Source organism: Rhea pennata, chromosome 5 (assembly GCF_028389875.1).
Source record: "Rhea pennata isolate bPtePen1 chromosome 5, bPtePen1.pri, whole genome shotgun sequence".
NCBI lineage: Eukaryota > Metazoa > Chordata > Aves > Rheiformes > Rheidae > Rhea > Rhea pennata.
Genome location: NC_084667.1, coordinates 42,202,722 through 42,220,774, shown reverse-complemented (window position 1 = coordinate 42,220,774; position 18,053 = coordinate 42,202,722). Strand labels below are relative to the sequence as shown.

The window sequence follows — 18,053 nt, the reverse complement described above, 5'->3', positions numbered from 1 at the left end:
GCTGATCACCCAAAAATATCTAACATTGTTTAGACTTCTTGACAAAAGTTGTGAGCATACAAGAAAACTGCTCCTGGAATGCAGAATTTTTACATTTAAAGATATGGAAGTAAAGAACAAAAAACCCCCCCAAAAAGGTAAAGTGTAGATGACTTCAATTGCACTACCAGTAGTCATAATCACATGAGATCCCATGCAAGGATTAAAAAGAGAAGAAATGGTTAAAAAACAACAAAAGTCTTTCCTACTAAAAGTATTAGCAGTCTTGCAAGTAGAGTTCAAAACACTTGATTTTTACTTACAAGAGACATTAGCATAAATCAAATTATACAAAGTTGTTATTAAAATCATTGGCTTATGGGTATTCAGGCGCTACAAAGATTTGTTGCGAGCAAGTAAACTAGTGCTTCAGTAATGTGACAGTATTTTTGCTTCAGACTTCTTTCCATCTTATCTTAAGATCAAATCCCTCCCCTTATCCCAATTAGTCAAAGTTGCATCTTTGCAAGTAACCACTGTCAGTGCTAACTCCAAATGTGAAATCCCTCTGTGATAAGAGCTCATTTTGGTAGTTATTTCTCAGTTAATTAATTCAAGAGAAATTTAGCAGTAGAAAATAGCAGCAACAACAACAAAAAAAGAGAGGCATACTACTGCAAACATGTTACAGCGTTATTTCACAAATTCTCCCAGGCAAGTTCTTTTAGGGGATGCTCAACAATGTCAGGTGCCGGCCACAGATTATTCCATCACTTTTCAACAGGAGCCCAGGTCCTTTGGAATAAGGAAAAATAAACACCATAAAATGTGCCAAAGAGGAAGTCCAGGAACCCTGAAGAGAAGAGAATTTTCTTAGGTGTCATCACTAGTGATAGTCTAAAAGTAGCATACCACAGCCCCAAGTTGGAGTTTTAGAAAGAAAAAGAAGTTGTTATTCTTCCTATGCCTTACTGTTCACCCACTCAAGGTTTTGAATTATTTCCATGTTTTTCTCTCCCTCCCCCCCTACTCTCCCCAGATTTCAGTCCCACTAACTGAGGCAGGATTAGGCCTCCTGTCCACAACTCAGGAATAACCACCTTCCCCATCATGCTCCTCCCAAATCTTCAGCACCTGCAAACTTACAATCAGCTCCAAAGGTCAACTGGGATGTGACACTCTCAATAGTCAAGTCCCATGCCAACATAAGCAGCAAAGCATTGTTTTAATATAAAATGCAAGAGGAGACTAAATATGAATCATACTCAAGATTAGATACTACAAGAAACAAAATAATCCAGGATAATGTTCAAGACAAACAAAACAAAAAACAAACAAACAAAAACGCACACACCATACTGCACACAGTCAGCCCTGGAAAGAAAAACTGTTGTGTTGAAGATGGCAAAGTTCCTGCAGGTATCCAGCTACAATTCATAACATTTAGCTCTGCTACACAGCAAGCAAGATTAAGACTTCTTCTGATGCAGGCACAGAGTCCCACCAAAAGTTCACATCAGGTGGATATAAGTTTGTGTCAAGACAAACCCTGAGCATTCAGAATATGAACACCTACCATGCAGAAAAATACAGTTTTGTTCTCTTAGTTTGTAATGTAACAGATTCTTCTCTAAATGAATGCTGAAATACCATTCCACATAGTAAACCTGTGACTAATTCTGAAAGGAAAGAAAGCAGTTCAACAAAATGAGCAAAGTTTGGTGCTGTTTTTGTGATGCACATCACTATAGTTCTCATTTCAACTGTTTTTGAAAGGAAGTAGTGAAGTTTACAAGTGATCCTTTCACTCTAGATAGTGCTGAAGTCTGACTACTATGGAAGAATAAAAACACACTGTACCAAAAAAAACAAACAAACAAAAAAAAAAACACAAATAGGTTGTGGTTCTCTCTGAAGGCCAAAGGCTTAATCAACAGCTTACTCAGTGAAGGGAGGGAAAGGAAAGAAAAATAAAAAAAGCTAGTAACAATCGCATCAACAAGCTTCTTAGCTTAAAACGGGTGTTGCTGTCAGACACCTTTCCTGTTTCCAGGTACAGAATGAAGACATGAATTCTAGTCAGCCAAGCGCACAAGAGACGGAAGCCTTTCCAAAATTATCAGATTCTGAACCTTTACAAAATGGTTACAATTGTTACTCTAAAACATGCCAAAACTCTCTCCAGTTTATAAGAAAGCTACAGAAAACTATGAACAGTTTACTCACTAGTTAGCTGTGAATAACACCCAGCTTTGACTACTTAGATGAAGGCTGGTTTAGTTAAGCTGTTTTACTTTACAATTGGGGTATGTTAAAAGCAAATACAAAGAACTTCAGGCAGCAACTTAGTAGATTTTACAATGAGAACCAGTTTCATTACAGAAGTGAAAGCAGCTAAAAAAAAAGTCAGGAGTCAAGTTGGAAACTGTGATTCTATGAAAGCTTGAAAAACGCCACATAGAAAGTTGTAGCGAGGGTTGCATTATCAAGCACTAATGTCAGAACGTAACTGTAATTTTTATGTACTGCAGTATCCTCCTTCAACAAGGTTCAAATGCACAGTTGAAACGGCACTAATGAACTTTTCTGCGACTAAATATATCCCGAATTACCTGGTCTATTTCAGCACAATAAATTTTTGACACTCCTATGTAGCAGCGAGTAGATGGTGCTGGATGCAAGGATGGCAGCCACCAAAAGTAATCCTTGGAGCAAAAGGCACTCTTCTTTTGCATTTCTCAGTGACAAGAGCATTCCCAGTGCAGATGATCCATTGCCTTTGCCTTGCCAAAGCAAGTAGTCAGGTAAGTTTGCAGGAAGACCAAGTAATTAGGAAGATAAACTCCCATGGCAGTTTATCGTTAAAAAGAGACAAGCTTAAACCTTTGAGATAAATTAAGTGGTTTCTTTAACACACTAGACATACATCCCTCTGCCAGCTCAACACAATAACATCAAACAATTAGTCCCTAGGTGCATTTCCTATCAGTATCAGCATTTATAAAGCACTTGCAGAAATTTTGACAGTGGAAATGGACTCTCTGTTCTAAACAAGGCTAACCATGAGTATGTCTGAAAGTTTCAGAGCTTACCAGAAGTACCAGTTAACAGAATTGACAGAGAATATGCCCTAGCAGTTGTTTTAAATAACCTATTTCACCCAACCAGAGCATTACCCTTTGTAAACCTGCTGGCTAGAACAGACTGTCCTTCACTCACTGGGAGTCAATCCTTCAGAGCCTTAGACACGCCAACACCTTCTATGGGGGAAAGTTAGGTATCTAAGCATTTTCAGTCTGGACTTGAGCATAACTTGAACAGAGGAAAACTAACACCAATATTAGCACCACTTCCCCTTCTCTTCTTTATAAATAGATAGATGTGGCTCATTAGAGGCAGGGGTGTGTGGCGGAAAGGAACCAATCCCCCAGCTCCCTCTCAAAAAACCCACCATCCCTGCCAAAGTAAACAGAAGAGTTAACAATGCATTTACAATTGCAAGTTCCAGTTATTCACTGTCACTAAAACAGTGGAATATTTCATTATTAACCAACAGTAAAACACCTGCATCCAGACTTGAATATTTGGACCACACAGCTGTTGTCCCTAAAGTAATACTAATTCATGTCAATGCACACTTGTGTTGTAACTAAATTCTATAGTTTCTCCACCTGATGAATGCAGGGAAGACAGTCCAATACACAGGCAAGCACTTTTGTTGGTATTTCTGCATTAAAAATTTGGGGCATAAGTAAGCTGACTGATGAAATGCACATTTCTTTATCCTCTACCACATTCAAAAAGTGTTTAAGTGCAAAACCTTTGGTCCTCTGCTGCTCCTTACTTTTTTATCCACATATGTCAAATAACTCAATTAAAAAAAAGTTACTCACCCAATATCTTTTCTTTTTTTAAAAAATCTCTTCAATCAAAGTAGGCATGTTTATTTTTTTGTTTTTAAGGCAAATAAATAAAAAAACCTTACTCTGCTGAGCCAGACATAAACTTAAATTTTATACCTTATTTTGTACAGAACAGGAACAAAAGATAAAGCACCTCGAGCATTACTAGCAAGGAAACTGTTAATGTTCCAAGCCCTAGATTCAGCTATACTAGTTTATATTACATCTAGAAATCATTCAAGTAGAAGTGTTAACACAGAAAAGTTTCCTCAGTGCAGCTTCTAGCTTTCTTAAACAAGATTTAATAAGCAAAATTATTGTAGTAAGACCTTAACATCATTAAGTGTAAGATCCAGAAATTGTGAGGGAGCATTTCATTTTAAATAACCTATTAATATCTCAGCACATTGAATTATTTACTGGAACAATTTCATTTACATATCAAAACAAGGGACTGCATCTTCCTTCAAATACTATCAAGGACTCCTGCATAACCAAAAGACATTTGGGAATACAGGAGAAACACTTCAGCAAATTCATTGATTATTCTACAATTCATGCTTGTTTTACTACCAATACAATTCCCTCCAGCCACCACGCTCATTTACATCACATATTTCTCAGCTAGCAACTATTCTCAGAGGAAAACTACATAATTTTGAGTGACATACGAAAGAGATGCCCACATGGCAGTCTTTTTTGACCAAAGACAAAAACATGTTATCAAGTAGTATAAAAACACAGTAATTTTCATGACATGCTCTTAGGTAGCTTCCTCCTCTTAGGGAGAGGACAACTTACCTAGTTGAGTGAAAGTCCCTACTCACTACTATATAGTAGAAGCAGGAGCCTACTGTGGCTGCAGAGCATTCAAAAATCTGACTATTAAAGAGAAGTCACCATCTCCATCATCTATTTATCACCCTAGCTAGGCTTCTATCTAGATCAGATTTATGTATTACATATACATACTACACACACAACAAATACACACATACATACACAATGCCCAAACAGTCAATTGCCTTGATGTGCCAAAATATGCAAACAAGTTTCAAACTAGTTGAAGTTTAAAGACAGATACCATTATCAAAATTCATCAAGACAGTAGTCCAGTGAGAATATAAGTCTGCTAAAACCTGCAGTTTGCAATGAAGTTACAACAGCAATCTTGCACCAAGCAAGAAGTGTACTCTTGACAACACCCATACTGTGCATCTCAAGCCACTCGTTAACATAAATGCAATACTATCTGCAATAACTCTAAATTAGAAATTGGTTTCCCTGGCTCAAACTGAAAAGGTGAATAACTTCCTAGTAACTCCACTTCAACAGCCAAACATTTACACATTTACAAATATTTATTGGTCAGGGAACTCGGATTGTGGTATTTTCAACTTCTCCATCAATTACCTTCAAAATGGGAATGAAGATATCCATGTACTGAGGAAAGCACATGGTCCAGTCATATTATAAGAAAGCTGAAGAACACATAGCTACACAAAACTTTACTCTGAAGCACACAGTTTGGTACCAAAAACTCAGTTGCAGCAGACAGCATTACCATATTGGAATACAAAAACCTAGAGTACTAAACATCATTCATACCTAATATTCAGTTCATGAACACATTTGCTTTGAAACTCTTCCACGGAATTGGACACTGGGCAGCTGATACACCTCCTGTCACAAAATCAAAACACTTTAAAACAAGTTCTTTGTAAAACAAATAGAATAACGAAAAAATGTGCCTAGCTAACCTGATTCTCATTACAAGACAAAAAGAAAAAAAGAAAAAAAAAAAAGGAAAGAAGATAGTGCAACAGCAGGATGGATTAGAAGTCAAAGTTTAAAAATAGCCAACAGAAAATAACAAGGAAATAAAAAAGAGCTGCAACAAAAGGAAAGGAGTGACAACAAAGTCTGAACTGCAGACATGGAAGAGCAGCTTAGAAGGTGGTAAATTTGATCCTTCAGAAATCAGTTTAAGTCAGCCTCTACTGGACATTAGGGACAAGAAAGAATTAAAGCATTGAGGAACCACTTAAATTTTAAGCTAAGGCTTTATAGGTGCAGTAGATAAATCTACTTTTTGATAAAAGGTGAAGTTTAATAGCAATGTTCTTACCTGTTAAACACAAAAGATTTAAAAAAAAATTAAAAAACAATGATTTGTATTCTCTGAGGCTCCTTGCCCATTACAGGGTATCCTGGCAACAGCAAAAAAATCTTTCAATCTAGAGTACTAGCAGATTAGCAGGACTGAACTAGGTTAAGATGAAGCAGATTTCTTCCTACAAGAAAAAAAAAAGAAATTTTGCAATTTAATAATGTTAACAGGTTCTATTAAATAGCTCAACAGCTGCACAAACACAGTGTTGCTTGCAAGAAATGAAAAGAAACGAACGATGAAAGAAACAACTCGCTAGGAAGAAAAGTAGTCTTAGTCCATTGCGCCATACTCAGAGAAACTCAAGAGGAGCTTTTCACCTGAAAGAAAACCATTACAATCTTCATCCAATTAAACATCCTCCTTCACTGCTGGGAGACAGAGGAAGAAACTTCATTTTCTTATCAAAATAAAAAGCAAGAGAGATTGTAAAGGCAGCTCACCAACAGAATCAAACAAAACAATTATAAAAACTCTGGGCTCATGTTAAACTAAAGATATGACATATGAAGTCACATCTTCAGACCTAGAGGTCAGAACTGCTCATTACTACATTTTCTTCTAACAGTCTTATTCTACCCTCACAACTATTCTCTGGCTGCCTGCTATATTAAGGCCTGATTTATGTATGCGGAATCATAGAATCACTGATTTGGTAAGGTTAGAAGGGACCTCTGGAGATCATCTAGTAGAGCCCTCAAGCAAGTGGCCCATACGGGGATGGAACCCATGACCTTGGCATTATTAGCATCATGCTCTAACCAGCTGAGCTGAACCTAACCCCATGCACATACTTACACAAAAACAAGGACATAACCATTAAGAAAGCCAGTCATTTTGGCATAAATCTGTACAAGAAATTCAGACACTTCCAATCTGAAGTCAGCTTAAATTGCAAAAATCCAAATAAACCAATTTTAAATTGATAAGCCTACTTCAAACTGAGAGAGTCTATAAGCAGACTTAGAAAGTAACCACCCATGTTAGGACAGCACTTAGTCTCAAAATTCATCATTAAGACCACCTCTGCTTTTGGACACTCCAATTCTTTTTACATAAAGTACCAACAAGGAGAAAATGAGGTAACCATAATTGGCCTCAAGAGTGACGCTTACCGGCCCATGCTTTTAAGTAGCCAACACTACATATACAAGAAAAATCACCATACTAAGTAATGCTTCTTTCAGAGATGGCTGTTTCTGGCAATCTTAGGAACAATTTTTAAGAACAAAAATTCAACTTCTTTTTCCATTAGTTATAGAGGGGTTTTTTTTGGTTTTGCTTTTTTAATGCCGGCTTTAAGTAGAATGACTTTTGTTTCTTCTGAAAGCAAGGACAGTGTTATTCTTGAAAGAAAGGAGTACCAGAAACTAAGAAGGGTAGCAAGCATAGCAGCAAGTTCATTAATTTGTATCAATGTCTAGTACTTGGCTAAAAAGCTCTACTGTCAGAATTTCAGTCAATACTATATCTTTAGCTAAACAAAAGACATAACCATGCTAAGTACTCTGTCAGTAGAGACATCAATGATTTAATTTTAGTCCTCCCTTGTCAGAGTTGCATCTTCAAAGCTCAAATTCCTGTAGAATATTTATTAAATAGTCTATTAATCTGGAGATACATACTGCAATATATTCCTTCTGAATCAAAAAAAAAAAAATTACATTCTAGTTAAGCAAGAATCCAAAACTAAATACTTCTATTAGCTTTAAGGCTAGTAGTTTTTGTGGCTTGAAACACCACGCTATTTGGTTTTCCAACAGCTCTGGAGCCAAAAGTCACCATATTTCCATTTTACTCACAACAGTGCAAGACTCCAAGTCTTACTGTACACAAACACTGGATACAGCCTTTAAGGCTATTTTAGTAACATGTACAACATACACGTGAACTGAAGGTCCGTGTAATACATTGACCATAATACTTTCAAAGGTCAAATGTGTTTTTCATCCTTAGACCTTCAGGTCTAAATGTCAAGCAGATTTGCCAATCCCTCGTGAGTCAAGTGACTAACAAGAGGAAAAAAGTAAACAAGTTTGCTGAACTTGGTTTACTTTAGCAAAGTTTACTTGGCAACCATTTCTGAATTTCAAATGCTCACCTACATGTAGAAGTTAGGACAAACTGTCTGTTCCTCAGTTATTCCACGTGCAGGCAAACTAAGAAGCCCATTTAGTTTAATCCACTTCCAGACAGTTTACAAAAGTCTTAAGATACTCTCTACCCAGATTTCATTTGCCAGTAAAACTATGCAAATGAAAACCACTATGAATTACTACTCTCCTTACAAGGATGTCTTTCTGGGATTTCTCCATTCCTCTCTTCTTGTATTAAGTTTTAGTGTCTAAATACCATTGGTTAGTCCTGGAACAGTCAATTTCTGAACTCAGAGTTTGTCCAGGCAGGAGGAATACACAGAATAAAGGGCTAGTGTAATCAAAAATCATCAAGAACACACTGGCAGCGCAAGTGTTACAGCATACCCTGGGAATCCTGTTCCACAGGAAGCCTGCTCTGGTCAATCAGGACTTTCTCATTCCATTTCAAAATCCACAATACTAGAGAGCTTGGTTTCAGGAACAGCCTTCTGCTCGGTGGCACTGATGGTTTATTGGCAAAGAGGAGCAGTCAGAGCCAAAGAGATTCAGGATTGAGAGGGACTGCAATGGGGATAAAATAAAGGAAAAACACAAGAGTACTTTGCTTAAGGAGATGACACAAAGGGTCAACTGATTGGATAAGGTATAACACCCTGCAAGTCTGGCTTTCCTGCCTCCAGCATGAGGGCTTATGTTCAGCAACAGCTTAGCAACTTTGACAGGGCACTTCTATCAGGGAGATGGGGCTGTCAGGGAAGGCACCAAATACTGAAACCTAAAGGAAGTATGCAAAGGCAAGAGGGAAGTATTGGCATGTATGCATGTATTTTACATTCAAACATAAAACCATGAAAACCCATCACCACTAAAACTTCTCTGTTAATACTTTTATCTGATTTAGCTGTAAAATACAGCAAAGCACAACTTTGAGAACTACTTAGAATAATACCAATTTCCCCCTAAAGTACCATAGCATGGTAAAGCTTGTTCTAAAAGCATTACTTGATGAAATGTACTTACTTACACTTTTTTTAGACACCGAAGTTGAGAATTAACTGATCAGCTGTCATGAACAAGACTAAACACACTGTATTAATACTGCATAGACTGGGACATATCTGCTTCTAAAATAGTTGCTATACATCTCTTGGAAGAACCCTTTTTGCCTTAAGTGTTTGGACCAAGTCTGTTCTTTGCCCATAGAAACCAATGCAACATTTGCACAATAAAGCACAATAACTGCAAGTTACTGAACAGTGCTGCTGTTACAGTATTTCACTTCATGCATTCAAACAATAACTTATATAAACTTACCATATGTGGAAAAAAGTTGCTGTACAACATAATTTTGTGATGCAAAAAAACCTCACTGAACACAAACACACCATCATGTAGTGTTAATGCTCATCCCAAATCCAAGCATTCATATTGCCAAACAACAACTTTCCAAGGTCTGTTTTGTTTTGCAGCCCACATTTCAAATTTGGGGAAAGTCAGTTTGACAGAACTACTAGCTAATGTTCCTTTTCGGGAACAATAAAGGTGTCTGGATAATTAAAAATGGGAAGCATATGCCACTAAGTGGTTTAATTTTATTTCACATACCAGGCATATTATGCCCAGAAGAAGCAAAACTTTCTTTTACAATATTGTGCTTAAGAAAAAAAAAATGAAAATGGATGTCTTCCTTTTTCCACTGGCTTATTATCTCAGAATGATTCCCCAACGCATTTGCAATCCATCAATATTAAACTGTTTCACAGTAATGCTCCAGGCAGAGCAAATGTGAAGTCATCATCTACAAGAGACTGAACAGGCTCACCATCGCTCTTTACTACATTTCTCCAAATGTCTAGGTGAACAATTCTGATGACTGTTGGGAAAAGCTCCTAGACACTGTGCATATTTTCAAAACTACTTTATTAGTTTTCTTCCCGAAGAGTAATTTTATTCACTTATTTTTAAAGACAACAACCATAACACTTTATAACTGCTTAACACAATATGAACAATTCTCCTTCCCCTTGCAATTGTTACAATCTGGTCTCAAGTCTCAGAGGTGAGACTGAAGCAAGCTAGCAAGTAAAGAAGTCTGTGCACTGTACTGAGCTCTAGGAACAGATTTCCTAAAGTTAGGTTCAGCACTATATACACTAGTCCATCCTTCAGGTAATATCCAACTTTTAACAGCAGCAAAGAGCAATCACAGAATATACAATGTATAACAGGCTGGGATGATGTCAAAAGAAAGAAACCCCTAAAAACAAAACCCCACACCCACAGGTCTATCCCCCTTTGGGAAATAGTCTTAGCTATTCTGTAACTTCTGTAACTTCATACAGAAGTTAATCAGGAATATCTCTTCCAAACAAGTTTAAGCAATACCTCAAAAAGACGGTCCCCAAAGATAACTGGCTTTAAAATATTTGTCTGCCACTATGAATTTGGGATGGTGGAGGGGAAAAGACGGGGGAAAAAAGAAAGGAAATACTGTACCTAATTAAATCCAGAATAGTAACTCATGAACCTAGCAAAGTTTATCAGAAAAACCTGCATAACTGAGGTGAATTTTGAACAGCATTAAGATCGCTCATTTACACTAGGACTTGAACTTCAAATAATTCAGGTTGTCAGTTCCAAACACTTTGTTGAGAGACAGCAAGCAAGAGAGTGCACGTGTGTGCTGCTGACATGTAACCATTCACACCTAGAAAGCACTGAGCACAACCAGGACTGAAATCCAGGATAGCCTCTGCCAGCAGTTCTGTAGCAGGCTAAGCTGGCTATGCTAAGCAGTTCTGCATTGCCCTTCGCTGGCCTGCCTCCTCCCTGCTGGCTCTTGACACTCAGACCACTGCCAAGCTGTTTGAGTGAAAATCTACTGTAAAGGGTAACAAACGAAAGTGGGGGAGAGTGGAAGAAAGAGCTTTACTGCCAAGTCGGTATACTGCAACAGCTTACAGGGTCTGTTGGTCACAAAGACCAGCATGGCCAAGGAAGTGGAAACACCTCGCTGAGGATAACCCAGCTGGGATTTGCATCTTCCTTCTCTGCCCCCAAATTACATCATGTCAGGCTGCTACAGGGCTGTAGATTCACACTTCACCTGGATCAGATGATAAAGAGCAAAAATAAGGCTGAATTTTGACAATTTACCATCATTTCTACCATTGTGCCACGCGACAACCTACAAGCCACAACGCATCCCTGATTCCCATATTTCTTTAGAAATGTAAAATCAGCAATGCTGACTACTTTTTTTTTAAGCTTTATCCTTATTTGTTTGAATATTTATGAATAAATTTTTTACTTAGCTTTAAGATGAGATGTGTGAACCTTAGCTGAGTGTTTCCCCCTCTCGTTTCAAATATTTATTTCATTCTGTTCCAGTACGTGCTCAACAAGTGCAAGTGTTTTCTTTTTTCTTTCTTTCTTTCTTTTTGTCAAGCCTAAGAAGCTGAGTCAGATCACATCAGTGTATTTCCCAGCACAGCTGCACTTTTGCTGGGCATGACCTGAGTCATAGCTGTAATCTTCACCATCTCACTGGATCTGCCCCAATCAGATGGGACACTGCTCAGAAAGAGCAGGCTACAAACAAGAACACTACAGTTTGAACAAGCTTGTCAGTACTATGCAACAGTATGATACAAAGTTCCCTAAGGTTATACCTAGGGCAGTGTTAGGAGAAACAGCACAGCTGCACAAGACACTGCAGCACTGAGGCTGCTCAGCTCTGACTGTCATTTCCATTAATTAACCTGGGTACACCAACATGCTACCTCGCCACACAACGTTTTGAACCCACATCCACACTTGGCAAAGCACACTGTAAACATAAAACCATATGCACAACTGGCTGGACATTTCTAATATAGCACACAGTGTATCACGTAAACCTACCCACTCTCTCTGAACAACCTTTAACTGTTCCCATATAAACAAGGTTGTCCTCCTTTTGCCTTGCTTATTAGACCTTGAAAGTTGGCTACAAATCAAACTGAGATGGACAAAAATACACAATAAAGATAAAAGAAAGCTGCTTGCTTCAGCAACTTCTAACCAGTGAAGCAATGTGTGTTGTTCTTGTATGACAGCATTCAGGTCTGCTAGGAGCTTCCCTCCTATGCAAAAGCCCCGTCTATTAGAAGAGTACTCCAGATTGCTTGCAGCTTGGGAGTGGGACTCAGCTGCCATCAGGAGCTGGGAATGCTTCGCCTCCTGGAGCTCCTGGGAGCGATGGCAGCAGCCAGAAACAGAAGGGACTTTTTTTTAAGACAGTAATATAGTTTCTTCAAAATTAAGCTCAAAGCTGTGTCACTTTCTTCCTTCTTGCTCAAATCCATCGTCTTTACAGATTACCTAGACCTCACTGGTTAAAGTCTGCAGGCAACTGCACATTCTCAAGGTGGCAGGTGAGACTGCCCTTTAAGTAGGATATCAAAAAGCAAGCAGTTACATTGTTTTTGATTTCTGTGCTACAATATCCTGTGAGACTGACAGAACTTACCAACCCAACTTTGCATGCGTACACAGGCTAATAAACCTTGCACAACTATATCACAAACATTTTGCGTTTCAATCTGAGAACCCTAACAATCTTCAGTGAGTGTGCAGGTTTGACACTATAAAAACAAAAGTTAAAGATATTCCTCCTTTAATCTTCAATTTAAGCATATTAAATCTCCTTGATTTTGACTTACTCTACTTCTAAATTTCACTTCACTTTTGAACAGCTAAGACCCAGTCTATGCTTATGTCTACAATCTCTTAATTTTCATGTATTCAACAACCCGAGAATGAAAGTAAAGTTATTCCAGTGTAGTTGTCAGGGAAGGGAAATAAATTATACTAGCATAGAAGGTTGGAGAAAAGGAAAGTGATACTATTCTACCATATTTTGTTACCTAAAAGTTGATACATGCATTTAGAAAAAGCTTTTGCACCATCTGGAATCTTCCCTAGCTTTGTACTTATGTCCTGTCTAAACCTCTTTAGCCATTAACCCCAAGTGCAAACTGTTCTTTCCCTTAGAGAAGATGCTCACTTAGTGTATCACTTCATAAAGACACCAGGGAAAGAATCTAAACCACTGTCCTTTCCATTCTTCGGAAACCTTTAAGTTAAGCAGTTTGAACAGAAAGATACTTTAAAAACAGAGTATGTTAATTAAGCACTGGATGCCAAAGCAGTTAGATTATCTATCACTCAAGGAATAAGACAACTAAGTAAAAGGCCAATACCCTCCACAAGAATTTCACAATCATTCTTAGTAATACAAAATGCTAACAAATGATCTCCTTCACTCCAAGTTATTTAAGTGATGAGCATTTAACACTACATGTAAAGCTGCAGATAGAGGCATGACTAGATTTACTTTCCTGAGACTCAGATTACAGGACTTTAAAAAAAAAAAAAAAAAAAAAAAAGGCTGCTTTAAATGGGAAGTGCACTTAGGAAAGCTTAATGAATGACTACTATTTCAATTACAGTATAAGCAAAAGTAAGTTCTGCAACTTACTTTTGCAGTAAAAAAAGTAGAGTAACACAGAAAAGCAGAGTAACACAAGGTCACTGGGAAGGCATTTTGCAGGTAGAGTTTGAGGTGGCTGTTAAGTTAGTATTATCCTTCCCCCCCTCCCCGCCCAAACCCAAACAATTTATGTTTTGGAGTGAAGCACTCTACTAATCTTGAGTTTTGCCATGCTGTGCTTTTACAAAGCATATGCACTGCAACTACTGTGCCCCCCCCCCCTTTTTTTAAAAAAGACAAGATGCTTCTGCTTAAGCCAAGCATGCTCTTCCCACGGAACGGAATCTTTGATTCTGATGCACAACACCAGAAAAGGCCTCTTGCTGGACTGCCTAACAGAATAAGCTACCTTGTTACAACTGCAATGCACATGCCCTGCTTATGAAGAAAAAGCCAAAGTTTGATATGAAAATGCAGACTCATTATGGAAATGCTTAGTGGTATTCAAATTAATCTTGTAAAAAGTTCTGCTTCAGTGTTCCATCACTGGAGCATCAGAAGATGCTCCCCCAAGAATTCATTGCTGCAACTAACAAACTAAAGTGCAATCTCACCCCAGAAAAAACTAGTGATAATTAAGGACATCTCTTTAAAATGGACATTACTTTCACATCCTGTATTTTTAACACCGAAATAATCATCAATTGAGAAATACTGTAAATGCACAAATATATTCCTGCAGATAGAGTCAAAAAAAAAAAAAAAAAAAACCACACACTCAAACAACATCCCATAGGTTGAGAAGCAGTATTTAGGATAAACCCAAAATTGTTTTGCAATAACCCTTACTGAAATACTTCTGTGCAGATGTATTTAAATTGGCTGATTTTCTTCTCTCACTCTCTCCATGCTTCTCTTCCTCTCAAAAGAGGGCTACACACATTCACTGACCAAAACACTTCTGGCATCCATTCCTTCCTACAGCCTCTTCTCTAGCTTTACAGCCTCTGGCTACCAACTGAGATGTTAACAGTTTTTTTCCAGTGCAAGAAAAGGTCTCAGCTCTGCAAAGTGTTTCTTCATTCTTTAAAGGTAGGAATTATTGAAGCAATAGCATCACTATTAACTCAAATGCAAGACAATAGTTACTAACAACTGCATTGATGTTTCCTGGTCCTATGCCTATTCAAGGCATTTGAAAAATAAAGTTTCAAGAAAACAAAGCTGTTTAAAATGCTAGCTCAGAACTTAAAAGGGTAAGGTATTTATAACAGCATTGTGAAATATTCTAGAAAGCAATACTCTGCTGAGCAGAATCTCAGAATCTGACAAAAATTTAAAATCTGAGCTTAAATTAGTCTCTTGAGTAACTCTTAGAGTTCCACAGAGATTCTGCAAAGTAAGTCTTACCCACCACAATCCAGTAAGGTTAGTCAGGAGTGTGACAAGCAGCAAGGCAACTTTGGTAAGAACCATTAACGTTTAGAAGTTATCCTCAGAAATAAATTTGAAAAGTGTGAAAGTCCAGAAGCAAAGCTTCACAGCTCTAAGCATGAACTCAAAACCAAAACAACCAACCCCAAACCCTATTATGATTTTCCAAAGAAATCTTATGATGGCTAGCTGCACTTAAAAAAAAAAAAAAAAAAAAAAAAAAAAAAAAAGCTTTTCTCCTGCATCTTTCCTTTATTTTCAATTCAGTTTGTTTTTTGATTTGGAGGGAAGGATTCACTGACTGCTGCTTACAGCTTTTCCATAATAAGATTAATAAAAATTTCTTAATAAAAATCCAAATCTCAATAAAAGGCATTTGCCTTGTTATTTCTGTTCTGCTGCTTAGTAGTTCCAATATCGGTTTACCAATTCACATTCCCAAAGGCTACCTTAGTCTTTGCAATAAGTACTAAGCCTTTGCTTAAAAAAGCCACCCGCAACTATAGACATTGAGATAACCTGTAACTTCCCATCTCATGATAATGGCTTCAGTACTGCAGTTACACATTTTTTGGCTGTATTAATAATTTTATTCTTGGCTACACAGCGCTACAACAAGGGAGAAACACAAAAAGTAATCCCATTACACTCCAGTCTCCAGCTTTATGCTTAGCATGTTTTTCAGAAGAGAAGAAGATAAATTTAATTATCCCTGAATCTGAAGGAAGAGAAGCTTGAGTCCAATGTATTTCAAAGAAAAGGCTATTTTACAGGAATTTTATCACTGCTTTCTGTTGTGTCCTTAAAAAGGAGCCAGTTTCCTATACTGAAAAAGATGTCAGACACAGGTGTATCCTACATTATAACAGATATTAAATACCCACTGGAATTTCAGATTTGAATCCCTTTCATATGGACACCCACATAAATAGAGGACTTTATTTATTAAACCAGCTGTCTATGATATACCAACCCTACAATTCAATAGTTAGGGATGAGGTTGGATTTAAGAGTTGTATTTTGGAAGTAGAGCAGCTAAGCCATGTGTGGCTAGTACTTAGTTCAGCCATGTCAAAGTTCTTGGATCTGGAAATAAGTAACTTCCAAATACAGCAGAAGAGTATACTAGAACAGACAACCACAAGAAAATGATAGTATTTGTGCCCATCTGTAACTGAAACCATATAAAGCAGCAATGCAACAGCACCTGGCACAACTACTGAGAAACAGAAGCTATCAAACACTTAACATGGGTTGAGAAAGAGTAAAGCTTTAAATTTAGTCCCCAACCACATAGTACCAATGTTACAGAAAATCTTACATGCTTTTTTATTAGAAGTTACTCTAAAAGAGAGTCTCAGCCCTGCAAACAATAAAGTCAAAGAAGTTACAGACATAACACAGCTCTCACAGTCTGATGACAAAGTAGATTCCTCTTAAGTGAGGAAAGATACCCCGTAACACTATTGGTAAAGAGACAGGAAGGACTTGGTGATGTCAAAGAGAATTGTAAAGTTTTAACTAGCTCCAAGATGCTCATAAAAGCAAAATGCTGACTGTTATTACCAATTCACAGCAATGAAAGCAATTATCTTCTTTCCTACAACCATTGATTGTGCAACAAGTTGTGCAGCGATCTTGCACCATCTTCATCAACTACTGGATTTTTATTTGTTTTGCCTTCCAATATGCTCCTCTTTGAGTCAAAATGAAAACAGTACACTAATCATTTAAGTAAAGGCAACAAGCATCACAAGCTGCACCTAGTTTTATGACCACTGGCCATTAGAAACACAGGCTTATGTTACTAACGGTTTTGTCTAGATACAAAGCTCAGGACATAACATCTTCTTGCTGTTAAATGAAAGGTAGTGCAGAACTACAATAAAGAGCCTAGAATCAGGTACACGCAATAGAAGGATCCTTACATGAAGGTTTGTCACAGCCACAAGCAAGGACTGACTACTTCAAGACCAGCTCGGTATAATTGCTAACACCACCACACACAGGAATGGAAAGACTCACCAAGAAGTGCTACTAGTTGCTAGAAGTGCTAAAAGCAATGACAAACTCCTTCATAACAGCCAGAAAGAAGGACATAGGATGACAAACATGGAAGGCAGGAATACAACCATAACACTGTTGGGGTTTTCAACCAGACTTCCATCTGGGATGCATTCTGGCCAACATCAACATGAGAGGAAGTCGGTTTCCTGTAGAGGCTAATTACAGCATTAGCAGGAAACCCACCTACCCAGAAGGTGCATCTCTCCGCCCCTTCCACCACTGTAGCATTATTCTGCTAGTCTCTAGAGTTTCTATCCCTTTTCAGGAAGTTTGGTGAAAGGAGCTAAACCAGTCAAACTAATGTAATTTACTACTAATTTTCCAGAAGGGTTAGCTTTCAATGATACTTGGTATCCAGCAAGTTTGTCAAAGCTGTAACGGAAGAAATAACATGAGTTACTGTAGCTCAAACCAGTACTGAAGTTTTCAGGTGAGCATTTTAGATTTAAGACTAGTCAAAGCACCTGGTATGTAAAAAGAACAGAATATTAAGAAAGTCCCAAGTCAGCTTTAAAGGTAAGGTTGCAGTGCATTTTACAAGAGGAGTCTTTTCACCAAGACCCTGCCTATGGTTTTTCATCCTACTGTATCTTTCACTAAAACTATTTTGGTTTCTATTATATTTACAGGGAAAAAAAGCCAATAAAATATGAAGTATTGGATTTTTCCAGGTTCCATGAGAGAAACACTAAGCACACAAGCACTATGGTACAGAGATGCAAAAATTCACCCTGTGAGAAAAGAGGTCAATATTCCTTTTTTTATGCATCAGCACTTAAATAATATTAATTTACAGCAAGCCAAGCTGTTAGAAATTCCTATTACTCCCCTGTTTCTGTTACTCCCTTATTTCCTGCTCTAAGTCAACCACTGAAACAAGTTACAGTGCCATGAAAAAAAAAGATGTAATCACATCTGTATTAATATTG

At 37.7% G+C, this 18,053-nt stretch overlaps 1 protein-coding gene across 7 annotated transcripts in view; it reads right to left on the bottom strand.

The window, feature by feature from the left end:
* The window catches only part of PPP6R3 (protein phosphatase 6 regulatory subunit 3), a 65,296-nt gene that overhangs the window by 42,255 nt on the left and 4,988 nt on the right, over positions 1 to 18,053 (bottom strand). Inside the window, exon 2 of one of the 7 annotated variants that reach the window (XM_062578048.1) lies at positions 6,010 to 6,175. The exons of the other annotated variants lie outside the window; for them this stretch is intronic. The gene's annotated coding sequence lies outside the window, so the exon portion shown is untranslated. The remainder of the gene's footprint in view (positions 1 to 6,009; positions 6,176 to 18,053) is intronic. 7 annotated transcript variants of the gene reach the window in all.